Genomic DNA, 26,092 nt, shown 5'->3' on the forward strand with positions numbered 1-26,092 from the left:
GTGTCGCATGATGGGGTTCTTTCATCATCGAAAATTGACCATTTCTGCCAGATACCCTGGGGTCCCCTGAACCTGTTCCGTGGCCTCCGGGTGCCCAGCGTTGGGTAAAACTAAAATTTTTGGTTCTTCTAGACTACACACGGAATTGTGCAAATTTTGAGGTGTCGCATGATGGGGTTATTTTGGAATCAAAAATTGGCCATTTCTGTCGGAGACCCTGTGGTCCCCAGAACTTGTTCCGTGTCCACCGGGGGCCCAGCATTGGGTAAAACTATAATTTTTGGTTCTACTGGATTACACACGGAATTATGCAAATTTTGAGGTGTCGCATGATGGGGTTCTTTTATCATCGAAAATTGACCATTTCTGCCAGATACCCTGGGGTCCCCTGAACCTGTTCCATGGCCACCGGGTGTCCAGCATTGGGTAAATCTATAATTTTTGGTTCTATTGGATTACACACGGAATTTTGCAAATTTTGAGTTGTCGCATGATGGTGTTCTTTTGAAATAAAAAATTGGCCATTTCCGCCTGAGACCCTGTGGTCCCCAGAACCTGTTCCGTGGCCACCGGATAACCCGTGCCAACCAAATGGCCTCATCAGGTCCGGAACAACATTTATATAATGATTTGTCACTAACAGCGATTCAAAAACACTGTTTCCAGTCGAAATTATTATGATGTGCGAAAATTATGTATCATGTCACACTTAGATCCGCCCGCAGCAAAAAGGGGGAGGGTCAGGGGGGATCCCCACCATATCATTCTTTAGATATACTCTTCCCCTTGATGATGCTTCAAACCGATTGTAATTTGGTGGCCTAGTTTCGGAGAACGAGCCATTTGAAGCCACAAAGTCCCGGCTGGTTAAGGATTGTCCTACAGAAATGAACACCCCTAGTTCCCCATACAAATTTCGGTTTTGAACTGTGGGGCCGCGGTCCATTATTTTTCAAAAATTCCTTCACTATGACACTTCTGGGGTCCCAAACCCCTGTTACTTTTAATTTCATCCCATAGCGTGAACCACTAATTATAATTAGTGGTATTCTAAGTCATCAAAACTGTCCTGGACCTCAGATTATACCCAAGTAACAGAACTAGCTGAATAGTAGTTTCTTAAGCTAAAGTTTGCTTAAGAGTGGTTTATTCCACTCTTATACAGCAAAAATGTTTGTTGGGTAGGACATGTAATCCTCAAAGCTTTCCACTATGATACCATTGTACTAGATGAATATGACCTAACGGATGTCTGAACAAATTCCACCCAACCACATTTAACCCAATCGGTTCGAATAAAAAAGAAATTAATCATACTTAGCATACCTCTGATCCGATCTGCTAAACACCCAGTAAACTGCGCAGCACACCCAAATGTGCACAAATTATCCCTTTGAATGCTGCTTGGTGCTTGGTATGCATGCACCAACCAGCAGCCTCTGGCTTTATCTGGAAGAGAGTGGGTGTCGCTGTTGGTTGGAAACCGACAGAAGGGAGTTGTTGTACAAAATTTATTACCCGTTAAACTATTTCTAAATTGAATGCAGTTCGACCCTCTACCACCGCACCGGTCGCCCGACACCAACCAACGCAACGCAACAACAAACAACACCTCCTGCTCCAATCGAAACCGACCGAAAAAAAAAGTGCATTTGAGCATTTGGGTGCATCGAGCTGTACCGGCGCGGTGGAGTGCAGTTCACTGCACATTCCTTCGAAGGTTCGAATTTCAAAAGTTGGAAGTTTTTTACGATTGTTGAATTTGTTGGATTTTTTATACGGTAGAAATTAGCAATAGGGTGCGATGCGTTCTCCAAGTTTTTTTCGTTGAAAGACTTTATGTGTAAAGTAGAATTAAAAGACTTTTCTTTTTATTTTTTTTTCTTCTACCTGGCGTATTTTCCCAACCGGGACAAATAGTGTTTCTCCTTTGAAATGAGCACGATGAGTTCTACCAGCACCTCCACAGATATTAAATTAAACTTGATCACAGCTGAGTTGGTTAAAACGCCGGTCTAGCGAATACGGAGTCGTGGGTTCGAATCCCACCAAAACGCGAGTTTTTTTTTTTAAGAATTTGATATTTAAATTTGCCAATTAATCAACATTATGTGTCTTCTAATTGTCTAGTTTTTTTTTCAGTACGTTAAGTCGTACCAGCAAATTTAAACAAGCCTGTAAAGGTCAAGATAGACACGATGATCACAGCATGGTAGAAAAGATCTCGTAGGGAGATCAGGATATCTATCTACTCAATTATAAAAACAAAATTCCCTGTTGATTTTTTTTAGGATCAATTTTAAGTAGAATTCCTACACGAGTAATGATAAGATTTGAAAACAAAATTAGAACATCGGTTAAATAAAATAAAGATGCATGTATGACAAATATTTTAATAGATTTTTTCGAGAAAAAAATGTTGAAATTTGAGACTTGAGTGGGATTTTTCAAGAAAGTTCCAACAAACTGTTTAATATTTTTGACGAAATAAGTGGGGAAAAGCTTGTAGAAACATATTACCTAATCCAGTTTCGTAGAAAAAGGAAAGGTCTTTCTGGTACATTTAATTCACAACACCCATAGAAATTTGGACTTCATTACTCTCAAAATAAAAAAAATAAAATAAATGACAAAATCCGATTCCAAATTTTTTCGAAAAGTTTATACATAAATTTCTTTCACAAATTTGCAATTAGCAAGTATTTCAAATGTCATCAACTTAAATTTACAAAAAAAATAATTCCAAAAAAAAACTAACTATTATTTAAAACAAGTTTCAAAAATTATATAGGGTGACAATGGGTATTATCGGCAGGTTTGTTCTCTTCGTCATGGGGGGTTTTTGTCAGCCAAATTACCTGAAACTTGGCCATATGATTCAGCTTAGTTGGGAAGGATTTGAGACCAACTCTGAGTTCTATAGGTTTCAAAAAAACCCCAAAGACGAAGAGAACAAAACGGCCGAGAATAGCTAATTTCCCCTAATTTGGAAAGTTCCTCAGATTTTTTTTCGAGAAATTCAGAGATTTGCACAGCTATTTTTTAGAAATTCTTCCAGAAGGTCCTTTATAAATTTGCAGACATGAATTCAGGCCAAACATGTCTAAAGGTCCTATCTGCAGAAGAGAGGCTCTCTTTGGTTTCCCTCTCTTTCGTTAATATCTCAGCTGTTTATTTGTATTATGATTGTCTCCTTGCATTGAACGATGGTCAAAGCAATCGTCTTTTGATTTGTACTGCAAAAATAGTTGAAAAGTGTACCATTACACTGCAATAATTGAAAGAGAAAGTGAACAAAGAGAGCCTCTCAAATGCAGATAGGACCTATTGAAATGTTTGGCCTGAATTACCAAAAATTTTCCCGCAAACGGTGGGAAATCTTTAAGAAAATACTTAAGTAGTTAGGTCAGAATATTTTCATGAATGTCGTCATTAGTTGTGTAATTTTTGGATAATTTCCCGTTTTTAAGATATTTTTGCTGAAAGTTTATTTTAGGTTCATTCAGATGTTCTGGTAGAGGAAACTGTATCAATTATATTAGGAATTCAGTCAGATATTTTTCTTGAAGTACTGGATCTCCGTCAATCCGTCCTCGAGAAGTATGGGAGCGTTATATATCAGTTTTGTCAGATTTATTAGTTATTGGTTTCTGAGATTAATAGTACTGAGGCCAGGGATGGGAACACTCACTTGCAACGAGTTACATTCACTTGTTATATTCTCAGCTCAGAAGCGTGCAGTCAAGAAACGATGTATGGGCGACTTTTGCCTTGTGATTTCGTCTAAAACTTTGCTGAATAGAGTAGGGGTCGCACACGAATCCCAAGGTCGTGACAGCCCAAGTAACATTTTAGGTTTTGTTCGGATCTATAAGAGATCTTCATAACCAATTTTATAAAACTTGCAATAAAACTGATTTATACATCAAAACCTCTTGATAACCTCTTTAAGAGCATCTTCTGGCTAAGTGGACCACTCTCGGAGAGGTTTTGCAAACCACATTAAGAGCAGCAATAAACTCGTTTTGAAACCTAGCTGAAAAATGTTGCATTCTCGTTTGTTGTTGTTTTTTTTTTTCAACAAACAGCTCACAGATGCAGAGAAGCTTCTGCGATTGCACGTAAACTTCAGGAGAATACATCATTCGTAAGTAGAAAGCGATCATTTCAAAGTAATATTTCAGTAGTTATTGTGCTGGTAGGCTTATGCGCATTCGAATTTACCGTGAATATTGGGGAGGCAGAATCATAAAATTATTGCGCTTCGAAAATAGTGAATACTATCATCTTGGAATGAAATAAATCAATTTTTGAATTTAGTAAAACTATCTCGAATCACAAGAAAACTCAGCAGAGAGAGTTTATTTATGTGAGCATGTTATGAAAATGGTGACAAACTATCAATTTATTGCTTATTTAAGCAAAATTAACTATTTTGTATTCACGTTAGCTAATTCTTCAATATGGCGACAACCATAATCAGCGAAAATAAAACGTAAGCAAGTTAACTTTTATGATGACCGCAATAAACCTAGCAGTGTCGTAGTTTCTGCTTTTCCACCAACAGATGTCGTTACTAATCGAACGGATCGCCATCTGTTGAGAGTTTTAACAGTTTTATTGTGGTAATAATGATTGCCAGAAGATTTACATATCGGAAAGTTTTGTTTACTCTTAAAATATGTCTTTATGAATATCTTCAAGTATACTATAAAACATTTTATCAATGGTTTTCATAAAAGCAGTTATAAAACTGTGAGTTTTAATTATTGCTGTAATAAAACCTTAATAAAAATCAAACAAAACCAATCTGCAATGGAATTGTTACTTGGGAGAGCTGTGGAAGCGACTCTCCACGAGGTGAGTGTAATTTACATTCAACTCGTGGAGAGTTGCCTTCGCAGCTCCCTCACGACTTCGGTATGCGTGTGCGACCGTGTGCGAAAACTGCTGAAATTTCTTGAATCATCCTTGGCAGATTTAGTGGTGGAGTTTTATAGTAAGTTATTTTAGTAACGATTTTGTAAGATTTCTTAAGAAATTATGGCCAAATTTGTTGGAAAATTTTGCTCCTGGTTGAATTTTATGGTTGATGTCTCCCAGAACCATCGAGAATGGTGAAATTTCAGAAATTTGGAAACAAAATACTGAATAGATCACTGACACGCACCTGGTATGTTTCATAGTAAGACTATTGATATTTTCGCTTCGAGATAAATTAAGAATTCTCTTGAGATTCCTGACAGATTCAAGACTCATTCTTAACAATTTTAGGAAATCAGAGATCTCCAACCCCGATAATTCTTCAAAAAAGTTTTTCCGAGATATTTTACAGGTTGCTGCAGAATAATTTAAATGATTCTTCTCATTGGATTTGTAGACAGATCTTGAGGGATTTCTGGAAAGATCTATTTTGAAATCTTTGCAAAGTTCTTGCAAGACATTGAAATAGACGTTTTGGAAAATCTGTCATAATTTTCGGCACATTCCATGGCAGGTCTTTCCTCAGACCCTTTCTAATGGTTGTGAAAACCGAAGTTGAGTTTCATACAAAAACCTTGCCAAATTTACACTTCTCAAAAAAAAAAAAAACTAATATGTCGAGATTTTTGCAAACTTTCATGGATAACCTTTCGTAGATTGCATGGTGGATTTCTTCTGGGATCTCCTATAGATTCCTGGCATGAGGATAAATATGTGTCCAGATGAGTGGAAGATATTATATTCTATCGCAAAAGATTTGAAATAACTTCTCCAAAACGTGAGATATTTAAGTTTTACTAATTTATTTATTTTGAAACAGTGATGAGCTCGATATTCAGCTCGATATTCATGACTTCCATTTTATTGCAAACAGGAACCCCTGTTTCCATGTTTTCTTTAGAAATTCCTGCAGGATTATTTCTGTCATTTTATAAGGATCCCATCATCCATTTCTAGTGGAATTTTCCTGGGTTTTCTCCCAGAATTCATTCAGGGATTTCTTCCAAGCTTCCTTGAAAGATTTCTTCCGATATTTCTTCACGAATTTCTCCTAGGATTTCATCGTTGATTTTCTAATATTTCTATTAGCAGGGTGTCTACTACCTGGAAAAACCTGGAAAACCGGGAATTTTATTTAACAGGGAAAATCCTGGAATACTCAGGGAATTTCTTGAGTACTCAGGGAAATTTTATTCCGATAAAAAAAAACATTAGGTCCTATGAACCTGGATTTTTTCCAGAAATTCCGTCAGAATTTCTTTCTGGAACTTCTTTAAAAATACTTCCTGGAATATTCCCCAGGATTTCTTATAAAATTCCTTCCGCATTTTTGACACTATTTTTCTTGTTATTCTTTTTGATTTTTTTTCGGAAAGGTATACTTCCGGATTCCTTTCAGAATTCCTGAATTCCAACCGATTTCTCCTGGAGTTTTTCACCGGGATGCTATTTCTTCCCAGAGTTCCTCCAGTGTTTTGCTCAAAGAAATCTTCGTAGGATTTCTACAAGAATTTATCCTGAATACTCTATAAGAATATCTGTCAGGATAAATCGTAAAATTTCTTTCGGCACTCCTCACGGAAAATTTACCCGATTCCATCCGGTGTTCCTCTTGGGACTTCCTCAGAAGATCTTCACAGAATGTCTTTCAGAGTTGCTAAAGTAGTTATTCCTGAGGTTTCTACTTAAGTTCCTCCAAGGGTTTCTGAAGGAGTTTTCGCGAATTGACTGCAAGAGTTCCTCAAGAGATTTCTTTCATTTTTTTCCTGTGATATCTTCAAACCATTGCTTTGGGCTTTCTTCGAGATGTTCTTCCTGGTCTCCTACAAGAATTTGTTAAAAGTTTTCGCGAGGTTTATTTTGAAGTTTTACCTGAGATTTTTCTCGGAATATCTCCTGGAACTTCTCTCAGAAGATTCCTTCCGATGTTGGTCATGAGATGTCTCTCATAGTTTTTCTTAATTTACCCTGGATTTTCTCCTAAGATTTTTTTTCCAGAGTGCCTTCTGGGATTTCCACAGGAGTTATTATTGATATTTCTCATTAAATTCTTCTCTTGCATTCTTTCAGAGCTTCTTGTAGTTGTACCGGATTTCTTGCAGTGATCCACCTGAGAGTTTTTACAGATATTCTGTGCATTTTTTCCAAAATTCTTCCCGGAATCTTTATTAGAAATTGTCCCGAGATTCTGGATACTCCTTTAGGGTTTTCTCCAAAGTAATTGAAGAGATTCTTCTACGGGTTTTCCTCAGAATGTCTCCTGAGATAACTTACGAAATACCTTATATTCATGGAGAAATATTCGAGGGAATTCAAATAAAATCTTGCGAGAAACTCCGCAAAGTGTTATTGAAGAAATCTCGACAGGAACTTTAGAAAAAACCTGAGAAAAATATGGAACATTTCAAAAAAAGTTCTAGATAATAGTTATCCTGAGAAGAAATATTAAGGACATCCAAGGAGGAATTCTCAAAACCTCATGGAATCCTGAAAGCAGCTGCACACGAAGTTCCGCGAGAAGAACAAGAGGAATATCGGAAAACTTTCGGTAAAAATACAATAGTTTAGGGATAGCTGTCCCGGAAAACCACTAAAAAAGACATGGACACTGGCTTCAGCCGGCGGCTGTAACGATTGAACGACACTTAACACGGAGTGGCTACGGATAAGAAGCTATTCTCGTGAAAATTTTCATCGCTCGGAGCAGGAATCGAACCCTCATCCACCCGTACTCCAACCGCATGGCTACGAGGTTCAACCAATGACATTCTTGAAGAAACTTTGAATAGTTTTGGATGGATCTTCAGGAGGAATCCAGCGAAAATCTCTAGAAATATATCGGAAAACCTTTGCGAGAAATATCGGGACGTACTCAAACAGATATCTCATGTGAAAGAATCCTGCGGAAAGCCAGGAAGAAACTTTGGAAGAAATTCCAGGAATTATGCTCAGAAATCTTGAAAGAATTTTTTAAGAGTAGGGGAACTTACGAATTTTCGGCAGTTTTGTTCTCTTCGTCATGGGGGGTTTTTTGAAACCTTTTGATTTCAGAGTTGGCATCAAATCCTTTCCAACCAAGCTGAATATGATCAAGTTTCAGGCAATTTGACCGGCATAAATCCCTCATGACGAAGAGGGTATGTCGATGATACCCCAAGTCACCCTTTATAATTTTTAGAAAGTTTGGGTTATTTTTTAATTATAAACTTTGAAAATTTCATCTGGAAAAACCTGGAAAACTCAGGGAATTTTATTTTGAGTTATGAGTAGACACCCTGATTAGGGTTCCCATCTAAGATTGATTCACAGAATCTTTCAATACTCCCGGGATTTCATTAGATTTTTCGGGATTTCTTCCGATATTCCTTCATTGATTTATTCCAGCATTCTTTTAAGGGCAACTTTTGACATTTTTGACATTAAGGGATTTTCCTGGGAATCAGTGATGGGCTTGGTGGCTATCGCTTCTGATTCATATGCAGAAGTACCTGGGTTCAATCCCTGGCCCGTCCCTTTCCTTCTACTTTGTATCTTTCTATCCACTTTCTCTACACTCCTCCCCTCTATATATACAACTCATGTATAGTCATAAGTTCATAGCCATCGCTAGAACCAGAAACGGTTGAAAACCGTTTTCCTTCCAAACAACTTTCACAGTACAGTGTCAATCTATCAGATAACGCCTACAAGTTATGCAATCAAGCGAACTGTGCCGCTTCAGATTCATAGTAATAATCGCACTAATCTATCACCTTACGCCTGGCATCCACGCAGCAATGCGTGAACCCTCTGCCAACCATATCCCCAACATAACACTCCGACATCCGTATGAGTTTGTGCAGACGCAGAGGTATATTCGGTCTGATGTGGATACAAACGATTGCAATCATCACTTCCTTCCCCTTCCCCACATTGACGGCCTGCAACCTGACGTGACAGGTGCCATTGTCGCCTAAAAATAGAAGATCACCACCACTCACACACTGAAGATACCTGCTAGTCCCCGGCAGATAATCTCAGCATCTACGGTCAATCAAGCTCAAGCTCAAGGGATTTTTCTGGGAATTCATCCTGGACTTTCAGATATTTCTTTTCTATTTTTTTTCGTGCTGCAGTGTTGGGGCGATAAAAGTAGCTAAAAGCTCTCACATCTGTCGAACTATCGAAGTACCGTTTCAAAATTTTCTATCAAAGATTTGTCCAGTGATTCCATCAAGGATTACTTCCTGGGTTCCTTTAGATATTCCTTCCAGCATTTCTCAATTAATTTCTGCATAGTCAATTCTACAGATTTCTTCTAACATTTTTCCCGGGATTCTTCTTAGAATTCACTCCGGAGAATGATGTTTCCTTGTTTTTTTTTTCAGATTTTTATCCTCCCAGGATTTCATCTGGGATTTTTACTCAAATAATTCCAAAAAATGCAGTAGGGAATCCTTCAGAATTCTTCCTGTGTTTTCTATCTTCCAGACTTTTTTCTGAGATTATTTCAGGAATTCCACCAAGGACTTCTTCATTGATTTTCCCAGGCTTTAGAGATACCTTCCGGGACTCATTTAGCAATTCTCTCGATAGTTCTTCCATAATTCCATTAGGGACTGCTCCCGGGATTCTTTCTGGTATTATTTCATGTATTTCTTTCGGGCTTTGTCTAGGGATTCCCACGGGAATTTTTCTTGGGATTTATCGAGAAACTCCTTTTGAGATCATTTCAATGATTCCGCCAAGAATTCGGGAATTCTTTAGGATTTCCTTCATGAATTCCTCTGGGGATTTCTTCTTAGAGTTGTCCAGAGTTTCTGCCAGGAGTTTATCCAGGATTCTATCAATGATTTCTCCAGTATTCTTCCAAGGATTTTACCTAATTTTTCTACATGGATTTCTTTACGAATTTCTCACTGACTATTTTCAGGGATTCCTTTCGGGAACTTCAGCAGTTTCTTCATCGTTTCATCATTGTTTTTCCCATGTTTCCCGAAGCTTCCTTGGGATTCATTCACTCATTCACAAATTCTGTCAAGGTTTCTTTACAACACCCCTTTAGAGGTTCCTCTCTGGATTTTTTTTCGGCATTCTTCCCGAGAATCATTTGGGAATTTTCCCAGTGATTCTTTCAGAGATTCCTTTAGAGATTTCTCTCAAAATTCTTTCAGAGAGTTCTTTGGAGATTCTTTTAGTAATTCTTCATGGAATCCTTTCGGGAATCATTCAGAGATATCTTCGTGGCTTCCTCCCAAGATTTCTCCCCGGATTTTTTCAGAAATTCCTTTAGGATTCTTTCATGGATTGCTCCTGGGGTTTCCTTCAGGGATTTCTGCCAGGATTCGTCCTGGATTCTCTCAGGGATTTCTCTATAGTTTCCTCCCGGGATTTCTCCTGGGATTCCTCAAAAGATTTTTTCTGATAGTCCTTCAGGTATTTCTCCGGATTCTGGAAAAAAAAGTTTCGCGTTCGGTATGTTTTCGTGAATTTGTTTGTAACCTTATTTTTAATAAAACTAAGTGCTCATCAAAGTTTTCAGTGTGATTCGAATTTCTTTAAAATACCGTCGTTGGGGGTGATAATGGGTCAAAAAAGGATACTCAAAGATTAATTGTTAAATAACAAATGCAATTGAAGTCGGAATAACTTTTTATTTGGTATGTATACTTTTCTATGTTGTAATGATAGTTTAGCAAAAAAGTATCACATTATATGAATTACTTACTAAACTAAAAATGATTGAAAATTGACCCAATCTCACCCCTTAGAGGGGGTGAGAATGGGTCAAAGTATTCGAAGTCGCCTATCTAAGAATATAAGTTAATTTTATTGATCATATCTAGTAAATCTATTTGAAATACAATGTAACCATGACGAATAAAAACTTAGGTAATTCTAAAAGATGATGAATCCACCTAAAAGGGCTAATACAACCGAAAAAAAAGTTGAAATTTGATAAAATAACGTTTGTATGTTGTATCGCCATTTTTAGCCACCATAATCATCCTCATTTAAAGTTTCAACCTACAAGAGAGGAGGGGGAAGATTACAATGAGGGAGGGACGCATTGAAATATTGATTGAAAAAAAACATGATATTTTTAGTATACTGCATAAGCAATGTTTAACCAAACCCTCCGTTATAAACTCTTATGTACATGATCATTGGCCTCTCAAGATAGAGGGTCGTTAAAATATTATGTTACACAACATTTCACACTATTCGACCCTCTCTCGCAACAACATTGAAACGAATATGCAGTACACTAAAGGCTAGATGATGATTAGAGGAGCTATCCAAACGCATGGGTGTATTTTTATAAATGATTTTAGGCACTAAACGTATGAACACACTCGCTTGACACTTCTTCGACATATTTTCGAAAAAAGCGTGTTTTTATGAAGATACGGTAAACATGATACGACTTTAAAGTCAAATGGGGACTGGATAACAAGTTGAATTTTTAGTTAAGGTTATGTGCACTCGATAAATTGCTTGACCCAATCTCACCCCCATTCTTAATATTTAGACAAAGGGTCGAAAATATTGAATTTTTTAATAAAAAGTGCATTGACAGCCCACTTTTTTTATTGCATCAACCAGGTAATAGCTACAGCTAACTACTTATAAGAAAATTTACAGTTAGGTGCTTGTGTGGAACATTGCGAAGGAGAAATTTTTTCAGAGTGATTTACTAGTACTTTCATCACATAAGCTTAGCCACAAATTTAACAAAAAATGATTATTGCTAAACATCTTATTCTGCATCATGACGTTTAAAAACATCTCCTATTTGAAATAATATAAAGTTTTCAATATAAATTAGCGATAGTTGATGAGTTATTTCAAATTTTATGTTTCTCCGTTTTGACCCAATCTCACCCCCCAGACCCATTGTCACCCCCATCGACGGTAGTATTGAAGAAGATATCGCTCCAGTAGCGCCTTGGGCTGGCGGGTGGATTGCCGGCAGGAAGCCGCTCTTCCGGGCGGACTTCTTCGAGTGTTAAGTGCCTTGGAAGATCCTTATTCGTTGTTTGACTTTGAAATTAAGTTTAAGGAAGGGTATAAAGTTCCGGTAAATTCGGTGTGGTCACTTCATGAAAAATTTGTGCGCGTTTCTACGGCGTCTTGCGTTTCGTTTCTATCGGTAGTGCCTAATCTTTGGTTTGCTGATGACCGCTTTTATTTCCAAAGCAAAGAAAGAAGAAAAAGAAGAAAGGCATAACGAAAATGTCTTCAAAAACAGCGATGGTTTTTGAGCAATCCGCCATTCAAATATGTGCACAGGCTGTCCGCTGCTATTTGGAGCTCGTTTCCATGGAGATGGCGATATCGTTCAAGCCGAAGGAAAAAATCAGTGCAATCAGATTTCGATACAAAGTATTTGTAAATTTCAAAGCTGTTAAATGATTTTATTCTATTGTGTCATCTTTTGGTTTGAATGGCATTATTGTTCAAATTTTCATATATTTAATTATTTTTTTCAGGAACCACGCAGGTAAATTATTTGTTACTGTTCCAATTCCATTTATTATATATGACATTTCACATAACTATAACGGAGCGTTTGGTACGGTATGTCCACGCATGCATCCGTCCCTGTAGATTCAAGAATTGTTTCGATTTAAATACATACTACCAAGTAGTAGTATACCTGAATTCGAGACAATTCAAAGAATCATCTTTGCGGCAAACACAACGCAGTAGGCCTGGCCGCTTTGATGCTTGTATCATATCTCTGATATGCTGCAAGTTTCAATACTGACAAGAAAAATAATTGGGCATAATCTAACCCAATTATTTTCCAGGATGCTTTCTCGTACTGGCTGCGTTTGTGTTAGATTAGATTAGATTAGATTAGATTAGATTAGATACTCCTTCAGGTATTTCTCCCGGACTTTTCTTCTACGATTTATTCTGGGGCTTTTCCTAAGACTGGATTCATCTGAGGATTAATCTCAATTATGGTTAGAAGATGAAGTTGGATAGGGAATGGAGAAATCGAACTCTTCGATAGTGTAACGAGCCATATTTTTAGTATCGGAAAATATTCTACCAGGGAGGACGTCAAAAATTGATAAATGACGCCATGGTTTTTGGATTATCCCTAACGAAAAGATCCTGGGTCAACCGGGAATCGAATCCTGACTCTCTAAACTCTCTTACTGATTAAAAAAAATGAATTAGATCAAACAAAAGTGGGGATGTAAGAGAAAACTAAGAGAAATTTTTGAGATAGATAGATATTTTTGTAGTTAGTCATATAATATAATCTGACAGTCCTTTTTCTTTTTTTTTATGAGTAGTTATCATCTCTTTCACTTGTTTAGAGTTTTTTTATCATAAATCGTACCAAGAAAAACCTTAAAAATTCTAGTTCTAGGTCAGCTAGAGAAAATATGCATCACCCTAATGAATTATGCACCAATGCATGGTTCCAACGTCACCTCCCGCAACACCTTTCGATCGACCACACAGGTGTTAAATCGCCAACTCTCTGCTTGACTCGCTGGTGCTGGTGGGCACATTATTGTCGCGTTCCAATTTAGGGCTTTCGGTTTTATTGCTGCTATTTGCACGGGCAAACGCGCAGCTGATTTGACGGAAATTCATAATCCATATAAAGCGTGCGCGGTCCTCGATTAGGGACCTGCAGCAGCACCAGGCACACGATGTGATTTGAGCGCAGAGAGGGTCGCGTAATCGGCGGCCGCGAAAGTTATGCACTGCGCGCGTTCAGTTCAGGTAGCTGTGGTCTGTGTGTATGCTGCGGTTGCCGCCGTGGGTTGATTGGATTTGTCATTATGTGCGGGCAAAATTGAGTTTTTGTTTTGTTTCCCACATACCTACCTACCAGCTAGCGCCAATAAGGAGGAAATTATGCAAATTTACATAAGCTGCAAAAACAGCCCTTGCTCGGGCCTTGCACTAAGGTACAGTCAAACTGCGGTACATTGATCGACTTAATCGAGTTCCTCAACTTAATCACTTTACTTGTTTTGGTACTTGTTTCACAATTTCAATTTATAATTCGAGTAAATCGTCTTCAACAAACAGTAGTGAACTGAAGTAGTGAAGCAAATGTTTGAAGTTAAAATAGTTTTGGAAAGGTTCTGGCAGGTATAATAAAGCCAAACATATCTCAATTTGGTTTTAATATGGTTTTAGCGACCTATCGTATTTTTCCATAAGAAACTGATCACTTAAACTGGTATCTTGTATCCTACTACAGTAAGACATATTGTAAGGTTTTATAACGGCTTAACAAATAGAATTCAGTCTTAAGACAATAATAAAACCATTATGAAATCAAGAATGTCCAAAGACGATCTAAACTCTCGTCATTCGTCGGTACCCGTAAAACCGGTAAAAAACCGATGCAGTGATTGGGTAAATCAATTAACTTATGACCAAGGCTTCGAGCAGAACAATCGAAACCCTGCGGCCAGAAGCTGGTTAGCTAGTTAGAGCTTCGAGGAGATCCGATTGTTGATAGGCTGCCGTCTGGCAATGCGTTTCGTTCACTAAGGCTTTGAATCTAAAGCCTATTCAGAATGCGCATGCTGCCATTTATGTAGTAGCGAGCCTAGCATACTTCTGAAATCAATTAAGAACTAGGTCGAATACCGACCGGGTTCGGTACGTGTCCGGGAAGCGAGTTCAAAGCGGTTTTGAAGCACGTTGGAATGTGCAAGCTAGTTAATGTACAGGACTGGTTTCGGTTTGTGAACCAGTTCTTATTCTCGAGAATTCAGAAACCAAACAATTCCACAAAATGGTACTAGAAGTGCCTTTGGGCGGTAGTTTGAACAAAGAGTTGTAAGAGTTGATGTCATTGAGAGTGATAAATTATCAAGTATTTACGATACATTTGTCATATTAACATGAAGTCCTTGAAGATTCCGATCCTGAAACTTGACTATTTTGTATGAATAATTTAGAAGTATTCGTTTCAGTATAATGTTCAAGCACACGGCTCAATTTCTAGTCGTAACAAATGAACATCCTAAGCATAACTGCAAACCATCGATCGATTTAAAACGCCCATTTATCGTGATTATGTAAAAGAGGCAATTAATAGTGACCAACTCACCGTTAATTGGGTGTAACTCTCAAGCCTAGCCGCACAGACAAAACACGTTCCTCGAAAAGTGGTCCAATTTGCACCAATAGGCAAGGTAGGCATCCAAAAACGCATCTCAGTTTTGTTGGACCCATATAACTGCCGTCTCGAAACTCCTCATTTAAACTAACCATAGCAAAGCACTACTGCTGGTGGTCAATTCCTCGTACACGATGAAAAAGCAAGAAAAAATCGAATCATATTACATTTGCCGATCGCCGATCGAAGTGCAAAACCGTGCGGCGCGAGGAAACAAGTGTAAAGCGTTCGATTTTCCGGCTTGTTTTCTGGCTGGCTTTCCAATTATGTTATGACGACGATGGTGATGATGGAGGTATAATAGCACAAACGCAGCACAAACCGCACTCGCATGGGCACGGAGTTGTCCAAGTTCACGCCGAAAAAATATTCAACGCAACTCCGATTCAAATAAGGAAGGGAGTTGGTATGAAGTGCGCCATTGGTGATGGAACGATGCATTTCAAAGGGCTCTATGGACAGTTTTGAAAAATTCACAAAAATGTGCAGGAACATTACTACTGACTAAATTGCACTGCAGTTTTAACGAGTTTATTTTTACTTTTATGCGATTCAGTTTGTAGGCCAATACGAGATAAACTGACATAATAAGAAAAGTACCAATCGAAGTCGTATAATCATCGCAGTACTCAATTATGCGAGTTCAATTGACACTTTGCGAGTTCACTCGAACGCTTTTGCGAATGAGCAAAGTTCGTCGCAATAAAACATCAGAATATCGTCTACTACGATGTAGTCATACATGATAAAAGTTAATTTGCACACTTATATGATTTTCTCAGATACATCGCAACAAGTTCAAAAAATAACATCATATGCGATGAAAATTGTCCCTAAGCCGTACATATATGCGATAGTGACTTAAAATAATACTTTATACGATGTACAGCGTGCATTCTTATGCGATTCTTGGTTGTCTGGGTAGAAAGTGAAAGCAGCGCAACGGCAACCAGTTGGATATATGTAGTAGAATTAGAACAGAATACATTTAGGCGCTGTACAAATTGTAAGTATAGCTTCCAATTGGAATCGCTCACGCAGTGCCCTAGTGGACAAAAGAGCTGTAAATTGTAAATGTTTCCATCAAGTTCACGCCTATTTCGGGCATTACCTAAATTCAATTCCCGGCACATCTTCTACGTGACACTATGGAACATAGAATGGTCAAAAACTATTATACGACCGTAGGCGTTTATTTGAAATGTCGGCCAATTTTTATACAATCCAAATCATGTGTTCAAAGTACAATTGAGCAGAAAGTTTTATATAGAGATGGATATAGCTTGAGAATAAAAACCAAAATATTTCAATTAATGTGTTTGTCTAACAGATTAAAATATGCCATCACAGTGCAACCAAGAAATCTTTCTCTGCGGTTGTGAAATTGATTGATTGATTTGTCTTTATTAAAAAGACTTTCAGGCTGGGTTGTGAAAAACAATGTTTGTTATGTAAAAACCCCACGCACACATTTGCTTGCATCCTCTTTAAACTAAGACAACTTGTTCGCATTTTACCGACGGAAGAAAAGTTATTTATTTGATTGAACTTTGATGTGCCACAGAGCTTATGTGGGGTGTGAATTGAAGGTTGGTTCTGGCGAAGTGAAAATTGAACGGTGATGAAAAACGATTCGGCTATCTGCTGCTTTGGTACGGTTGCCTTCGTCGTACGCAAAACGAGAAAAAAAAATCAACGTGTAAGTAAAGTGAAAATGAAACGTGAAATTTTACGTAATTATTCGATTTTCAGCGCTATAGGCTGATCTACATCTTTTAGCTTCCATCTCATGAGCCATTGGCAAAGGTAAGTTGGAATATCTGTAATTATGTATTGGCTAATTTCCGTCTGATATGACGAGAATTAGCGCATATGAAAAGTCATTTATTTTTTTCTCTGGTGAAAAAAGGTTATCAGTTTTACAGAAACCTAGAAAAACTCCTGAAAGTTCTAATGAAGACAAGAACTTTTAAAAAAGACAATTACCCGTCTTCGGCAAGAACTTTTGGAGGAGTTCTAGGAGGATTTGTTGGCAGAACCACAGTTGCAATTACTTAAAGGTTCCCAGCTGGAATTCCCGAATAAAATCTCTGAAGACGTTCCTGGAGCAATCACCGGAAAAACTTCTGGGAAAGCTTAGATTTTATCCCAGGATTTTCCCACAATTCGTCAAAGCTATTCCTGCTGTAGTTCTTCCAGCAATTTCTCCCAGGACTCATCCAGAAATTTTTACTGTAATATCTAATTCTACTAGGGTTTCTTCCTAAAATTTCTCCTGGGGTTCCTTCAAAAACCCTTGGGGTGCTTCAAGGCAATCTTTCTACGATTCTTCCAGAAGTTCCTTTGGTGTTACCTCGAGAAATTACTCCAGAAACTTTATCCTGGGATTGATCCGAAAATTTCCCATGGAATTCCTCCTGGAGCTCCAGCTCCAGATTCAACAAGCGATTCCTACTGTGATTCTTTCAGGAATACCTTCTATGACTTCTCCAGATAGTTTTACTGTGATACCTGCAGAAATTCCTCTATGGATTTCTCTTGACATTCTAGCTGGGATTCTTTAGAGTAGTCTTCCTAGGATACTTCCAGAAATGCCTCTGTTGATACTTCTAGTGATTTTTCTAAAGACTAGTAGGTATTAAGGACTGTTCATTTTATAAAGAGGACACCTTATTTGTGTGATATCTTTTATATTTTTCAATAAAATCATTATCGGTTTTTTGCATAAATTTCCATAGCTATTCTACAGTGTAGGAAAAATATAACATTATACAAATTGTCCTTAGTTATGGAACTGAAGCGGTTTTCGTTAAAACTCAATAAAACCCCATTTCTCAAAATTCTACACAACTTTCCACATACATAACTTTAAAATTTTCATGAACTTTTCAATGTGTTGGGATCTAATACTATTCTTCTAAAGGTAGAGTATAATAGTTGGTCGATAATAATGCACCAAGCATTATACAGCTTGATATAGTGAGTTGCCTTGTTATCAATGAAATTGATAAAAAATACTTATTTTAGTCCAGTGATGCAATAACACTACGGAATCAGTTCAAAATTTGTCCAGTATAGAAGAGAATCGCACTCTAAATGATACCGAAAAAAAATATGCTTTAAAGTACATTCTTCATCATAAATTTAATACTTAATGATGGCCATAATGAAAAATTGCATACTTTTTCCCAAGCAACAGAACTAGCTGAATAGCAGTTTCTTAAGGTAGAGTTCGCTTAAGAGCGATTTGTTCCACTCTTATACAGCAAAAATGTTTGTTGGGTTGCTCCATAAATGCAAGTTTTTGATTCTAGAGAAGCTTATCATTATTTATTTCAGCAAGCTCTGACCCTATGTAATTATATACCTTATTTGAAAATAACTACATGTTAATTTTTATTTTCGACATCATTGTTACGTTGTATTTGCAATAGAGTACATCGTTATTTAGAAGAACCTTCATAGAACGAAGCGGTTTTATCTCCGGTAACTGCCATGAAGCACAGTAACCAAGCCAACAATGCTATCAAGAAGCGGTTTTCTGCATTTGAATTTGCATTATTAGTACTTTCGACTAGATCCATTGAAAACATTCAAAATTTAATATTTTTATACATTATTGTTTAACAAATAAATTTTATTCTGAAAATCGAGTCCAATTTGTAACTTTATTATCTCAACAACCATTATTCCGATTAGGTTTATATTTTGCCAGAATATGTATCACTCAAACTGCTGCAGCATGGCAAAAACTTTTTTGCAATTAAAAACGATACACCGATGTTTTACAGAAATTTTGTGTTTATCTTTAGTTTTTGGGAATTGAAAAATTGATCTCTCGAAACACTTTGCCACATTTCTATGAAGTTCAATAATTTTAAACCAATTTATTTATGGTTATTATCTGCTAATATAATGTACTGAACAACTAACCAAAGCTGCTCAAATTTGAACTACGCGTTTTCTTTTTATAGCCTTGCAAAGTTGTCCTCTTTATAAAATGAACAGTCCTTACTAGAGAATTCTCTTGTGGAATCCCATAAAAAATGCTTGGAGGAATCCTTAAAGATGTTCTATGAATATATAGACGTATTCTGGAGAAATTCATGAAAGAGTCCCTGAAGGAATTGCAGGCAATAAATTCTTGGAGGTAGACCGAAACGAGTTCTTGGAGGAATCCCATGAGGAATTTCTCGAGAAATCCCAGGCCAAAATCTTTGAAGGAATTCCTGGAGGAATCGCCGGAAAAACTTCTGGAAGAATCACAGGAAGATTGTCTTGAATAACCTCACCAAGAATTCCTGAAAAAAAAAACAATATAAATCTCGAGAGAAATCCTTAGAAGAATTGCAGGTATCATAGTAGGAATTTCTAGAATAATCCTAGGAGAGATTGCAGGAAGAAACTCTGCGAAAATGTCTGGTGAAACTTCAGTAATGCCTGGAAAATCCCAAGAGAAGCATATTGAAGCAATATCGGGAGGAATCCATAAAGGATTACCTAGAGAATTCACTGGAAGAATCGATAGAGATATTCCTTGAAAAACTCATGGAGAAGCTTTTGAAGAAATACTAGGAGGAAGTATTTTGGATAACACAAAAACAGCTCAGAATGATGTATCTTGAAAAACCACGAAGTTCGAGGTGTCGCATGATGCTGTTTCGTTCACATTCGAAAAATGAAACCCGGAACCGCTAGAGTCATTTCCCGGTAAACAGTTTGTCAATTCCAAAATGGCCAGAAGTATTCCATACAACGCAAAACTAGCACATAATGGTGTATTTTGAAATTTCAAATGACAGCATTGCACCATTTCCAAAACTTTGCCCTGGAACTGTACTACAGAAAATCTGGATTACGATTCCAAAATGTCCAAATGTATTCTAAATGACCAATCATCGTAATAATATGCTATACCTTTCAAAATCATGAACAGCCTTTAAAGGGCGTTCCAAGAAGTTTGAGGGGCGTTCCAAAGCACTTCAGTGAGTTTCAAAGGGGTTTCTGAGACCGTAACGCTTCCGTAACGCCTCTAAACCCTGGAAAAAAGCATGAAACTTCCTGAAATGCGTCCGGAATCCCCCTTAAATCGCCTCGGACCCCATGTAATGCACCAGTGACGCTCTCAAACGCCGAAACTCTTTCGTAACGCTTCCGTCACGCTTAACCCCACCAAAAAAGCTCTGAAACTTCCTAAAATGCCTTCAATATCCTCCTAAAACCTCCTCGGACCATCTGAGACCCCCCGAAACACCCAAAAACTCCTCCATAACACTTCCGTAACCCCTTTGAATCCCGCCGAAAATGCTCTGAAACTTTTTGAAATTCCCCCAAAATCCCCCTAAACCCCCTCGAACCCCATGAAACGCACCTGAGACCCTCCGAAACCCCCAAAAACTCTGCCGTAATGCTTCCGTACCGTGTCTGAATCCCGTCAAAAATGCTCTGAAACTTCTGGAAATGCCTCCGGAATCCTCTTAAAACCCCCTCGGACCCTATGTAACGCACCTCTCCGCAACGCATTTGAAACCAGCCTTAAAAGCTCTGAGACTTTCTAAAACACCTCCGAAACCCGCTTAAGAACCACTCGGACCCCGTGTAACGCACGTGAGAACCTCCTAAATCCCTGAAAACGTACCTGTATCGCCTCCAAAACTCGTTGAAAATCCTCTGAAACTCTCTGCAATGCTGTCGAAAACCCCCCTGAGATCTCTTGCTACCCCACAGAAACCCCTTGGGACCCCCTGAAACACCCCTGTAACCTCACTTTGCTCTCCCCTATAAACACTCCCTGGTCGCCGTTGCAATAGTTATCGTCATTATTAAATTTTCTTGTGCATAATATTGGATTGAACCCATGACTTTCTGCATACGAATCAGAAGCTGTAGCCATTAAACCACCAAGGCCGTCGTGTAATGCAGTATCACATATTTTTGTAGAAGATGAGAAACTCGTCTCTCTTATATTTTTGCCCTTTTTCTTTAAAAAAATAAAAAAAAAAAAGTTTTTTTTAATTATATCTCTAAAACAATTAAAGATAGCACTGGTAATTGAACGACTGTAGGGTTAATTTAAAGTTATTCTGCTACGCAGTCTTTAATAAACTAACGACGTTTGTTGTTATCCCAACGTTTCGACGCTTGGTGGGCGTCTTCCTCAGGGGGTAAATACTTGTGTCGGTATTTGTCGTTTTGTCTGACTCTAACTGTCGGGTCTGTTGATTTTTTAATTCACTTTCACCGCACAACTTGTACAACTGGCAATGGCGCATTTTTTCTAAACTCTGCAGAAAATTACATTATTCTACAGTAAGGACCCGATTTTGTTAGCCCCTGGTAACATTTTGGGCTGACGGAATCGGGTACCTGACAAAATCGGGACATTTTTTTTAATTCATTTTTTTATTTATGAAAAAATGTCCTGAGCTCATCAGAGACAGTAGCAGCGAGTGAGGAGTTACGGAGATAGGTGGGGAGGGTCTGCGTTAGGTTCGTTCAAATTTTAAATTCCTGCTAAGGAGAGAGGAAGGGGGTCCAGCACTGTGTTACGCTTCATACAAAAGTCCAAAATTTTCATTTCAAAAATAGTTACGCAGGGGAGAGAGGGGGCCTAAAATTGCCAAATTTTGCGTTACGTAATATTTGAACGGACCTTTTAAGGTAAAAAATCTAATGGGTGGGCACAGAAAGAAATGGGATTTTAAAGTTAACATTGAGCCCAACTAACATTTTTGCTGTATAAGAGCTTATGCGAGCTTTCTTCCAAGAGCGTGTGCCCAATAAGCTGTTATGCAGCTACTTTTGGTAGTAGGGAGTGCTTTGACATAATTAATATTTTTTTTTTGCATTTTACAACAGAACTATTGCATTTTTTACTTTTTTTTTCGCCTTTTCATAACATCCTGACTGGAAGACAGCCTTCTCCCAGCTTATAGAAATTGTAGTCTACAGAAGACAGTTGACCTAGCGGAAGCAGAACTGGTTGGCGTAGCTTAAATCATAACTTCTAACTTTGACGAAGGATAATGAACCAATATCTGATTGACAAGTATAAATACTCTTCATCTTCTTGCTCTTTAAGGCTCTACGTTCCCACTGGAGCTTAGCCAGCCTCTCGTCAACTTAGGTTCTTCGGACATTTCCACGGTTAATTGAAGGACTTTCTTTGCCTGTCATTGCATGAATTTGCATATTGTGAGGCAAGCACAATGATACATTATGTCCAGGGAGTCGAGAAAATTTTCCTGTCCCGCATTGGCGATCCATAGCCAAAAACTAGGCTAACTGGAGACCTCAAACACTCATACTGCCCGAATTAGCTATACGTTTTCGCTGCCTTTCCACTTAAATTTACAGAGCCTAATCTCTAAAAAAACACAGGAGAAATTTTTGAAGAAATTTTTGGGAGAGTTTCTGGAGAAATTACCCGAGGAATTACGGAAGGTAACCTTCAAGGCATTCCTGAAGGAATCCCGTAAGCAATTTTTGCAATAACCTTTACAGAAGCTCCGGATAAATTTCTGAAAGTATCCTTAGACACACACGCATCTCTGGAAGAATTCCTGGAACATTTCTTGAAAAATCATTGAAAGAATTTGTGAAGAAATCTCCTTGAGAAATGCATGTAGCGATGCCTGAAAAAAGAACTGGGGAAATATTTGGAGTAGTTTAAGAAGGAACCACAGCAGAAATGGGTTGATAAATTCCAGGAGAATTTCCAACAAGATTTTCTAAAGGCATTTCAGAAACAATACCAAGAGATTTTCGTATAGGAAATACCAAGAGGTAACCCTGGAAAAATCTCAAGAGGGACCCCCGGGAAATCCATATTAAAGTTCAAAATTGAGAAATCTAATGAGGGATTCATAGTGAAATCTATAGAGGAATTCTTATATGAGTAATATAACTGAAAGCATTAGCATGAGCATGAGCATGATTGACCGCCCGCGGTTGCTCCTCTGTTATTGCAAGGACAACTGCATTTACACAAAGAACCAACAGATGATGCTTGGGATTAGCTTTCACTTCATTGTGTAAATGCTGGAATCCCAATACTTTTCAATAAGCAATACCAGCGCCGGCCGCGTCCGAATGCAGGTCAATTGAGGATAGGGAAGGAAGTGATGACATGATTCTCGCTTAGGCCAATAACCGAGGAATTCTCTGCGTTACTACGAGAAATCACTAGGAGTTTGGACAGGGGAAATGGAGATGTGTTGAGGATTTTGTCGTGGTAAACGAGTGTAATGTTTTGATTCGCGATTAATAATGCGCTCGCGAAGAAATACCCTTCTAAACCTTGGACGACGAACGCGATCTTTTGTGCCTCAAAACTCACCCTACATAAGTTATTCATTCGCAACTAAGGAGAACACAATGCTAAACACCGACGCATCTGTAGTTTGCGTTTCCGCGCGAGACAATGCTGAACGCGATCAATTCACAAGTATTAACAAAATAACACGTGATAAATAAATCAGAAAGATCTTACCGCATGGTTCGCCGTCTATCTTTTATCGACCCTCTCTTTTTCCAGAAATTCATGCAACCTTTATTTGAGTCAAAACATTTATTCATTTGGACTAAAATATTACAAATGTCGACACCGAAGATGACGAACCATTCAAATTTTTGTGTTCATGCAAAAAATTAAAGGAAATTATTTATTATCAACTAAATGTGCATTTGGAACTAGCGCCGACACATGACGTGACGAACTTTTCAATATTTGTTAGATAAATACACAAAAACCAGAGCTGCAGCATCTTCCACTAACTGGCCTCGAAATTACACTGAACTGCTACAACAACACACGGGTACGACGATGTGCACATTCAAATTGTCGACGACAACGCGCCCGATCCGAATGAAAAAAGCGGCACTTCCTTTGCCTCCAAAAACACACTAAACCGCCTCGTACGAAGATGAGTACGCACACAGGACGACGACGCGATGCAACGACGAACCAAGACGGGCTGAAATGTCATCCGCTGCTGGCATCACACGACCGACTCGCACAAAAACTAGTTTTTTTTTTTCTCTAAAAGCACGCACACAGAACGACGACGCGATGCAACGACGAACCAAGACGGACTCTCATGCAACCTTTACTATTGAGTCAAAACATTTATTCATTTTGACTAAAATATTACAAATGTCGACACCGAAGATGACAAACCATTCATATTTTTGTGTAAATGCAAAAATGAAAGAAACATATTTATTATCAACTGATTGTGCATTGGGTACTAACGCCGACACATGACGTGACGAACTTTTCAATATTTGTTAGATAAATACACAAAAACCAGAGCAGAATTGTATAAATCCTTTAGCATTAATTATTATTATTATTATTATGATAAAATGGAAAGAGCTCACCAATAAACATCCTTCGAAGTGTCCAGTGCGTATGTGCACCAGCATCTTCCACTAACTGGCCTCTTCTCCGAAATCACACTGAACCGCTACAACTACACACGGGTACGACGATGTGGACATTCACGACGACGACGACGACGCAGCCGGTCCGAATAAAAAAAAAGCGGCTTTTTCACTTTGCCTCAAAAATCACTCTAAACCGCCCCGTACGAAGATGAGCACAGCCAAATCTGCGACGACGACGACGCGGCAGGCCCAAATGAAAAAAAAATGGCCTCTTCACTTTGCCTCCAAAATCACGAAGATGAGCACAGTCAAATAGACGACGACGACGGACGATCCGAATGAAAACGCGGCCTGTACACTTTGCCACCAAAAACTCACTAAATCGCCCCGTACGAAGATGAGCAGTCAAATAGACGACGACGACGACCGAATGAAAACGCGGCCGGTACACTTTGCCACCAAAAACTCACAGTAATATAACTGAAAGCATTAATAGAAAAACAAAGGAGGGTCTCTGAAGGAATCTTAACCCTTCAGGATGCGCGCCGTTGTAAAAACTACAAAACTACGAAAATCCCTCACTCATCGTATACAGCGCGAGCGCGGTGCAGTTTTTGGATCAAACAGGCGCGCGTCCTGAAAGGTTAAAAGGAATTCATGAAAAAAAAAACAGGAAAATCGCAAGACTTATTCATCAGTAGGCTGGCTCCAGGGACACGTTCTCTTTCATTTTGGAAATTTGTGCCATCCGTAGATTGATCCATGGACTAATGCACGGAGTTATTCATATAGGAATTATTGCAGAAATAACTACATAATTTTCTGAATACACCACTAGAGGAGTTCCTGTAGAAATTACTGGATAAAGTCCTACAGAAATACCTGCAAGAATTTCGGGAAGAATCTCAGCAGCAGCTCCTGAAGAAATCCCTGGGGATGTCATAGTAAGAATATATGAACAATTCTTAGGAAAATATACAGGGTGACTGGTAATTCGTGTTACACCCGAAAGGAGGTGAAAGTAGACCATATTTGCAGCAAAAAATTGTTCTACAGGTAGGTCCGGAAATCACTGCTAAGTGAGTTATTCAAAAATTAGTGTTATTAAATTACCCCATCTTTAAACATCTCTAACTCAGAAACTATGAACCGTATAATCAATCTAAGCGCATGGATAGAAAGCTTAAAGCTTTGTCTTTTAATGCTTTTTGGACAGGTAATTGATAAAAAGTCATTTAAGTGCAGAAATTTTGACTTTTATGTAAAAAGTGCCTAAAAATGTACCCACTTTTCACCTTTTTTGATAGTTTACTAGTGAAAAACGTGATAAATGTGAGAAATGTTCTTCTACAAAACATTCATTTTTTGATACGCTACAAAAGTGTCCTTTGGTGCAACATTGTATCTTTCATAGTTTTGTCACAATCTTGAATTCAAAATTTTGTGAAATAAATTAATGTTTTTATTGCAATACTGTCTGGCAACCCTACACGTTTGCTTGCTGTTGGTCGTCGTGCGCATGGTAACGAAGTCCAGCGTCGCGGCGGCGGTCATCGTTTGACAGAGCCAACAGTG

This window comes from Aedes albopictus, chromosome 3, assembly GCF_035046485.1.
Source record: "Aedes albopictus strain Foshan chromosome 3, AalbF5, whole genome shotgun sequence".
NCBI classification, from domain to species: domain Eukaryota; kingdom Metazoa; phylum Arthropoda; class Insecta; order Diptera; family Culicidae; genus Aedes; species Aedes albopictus.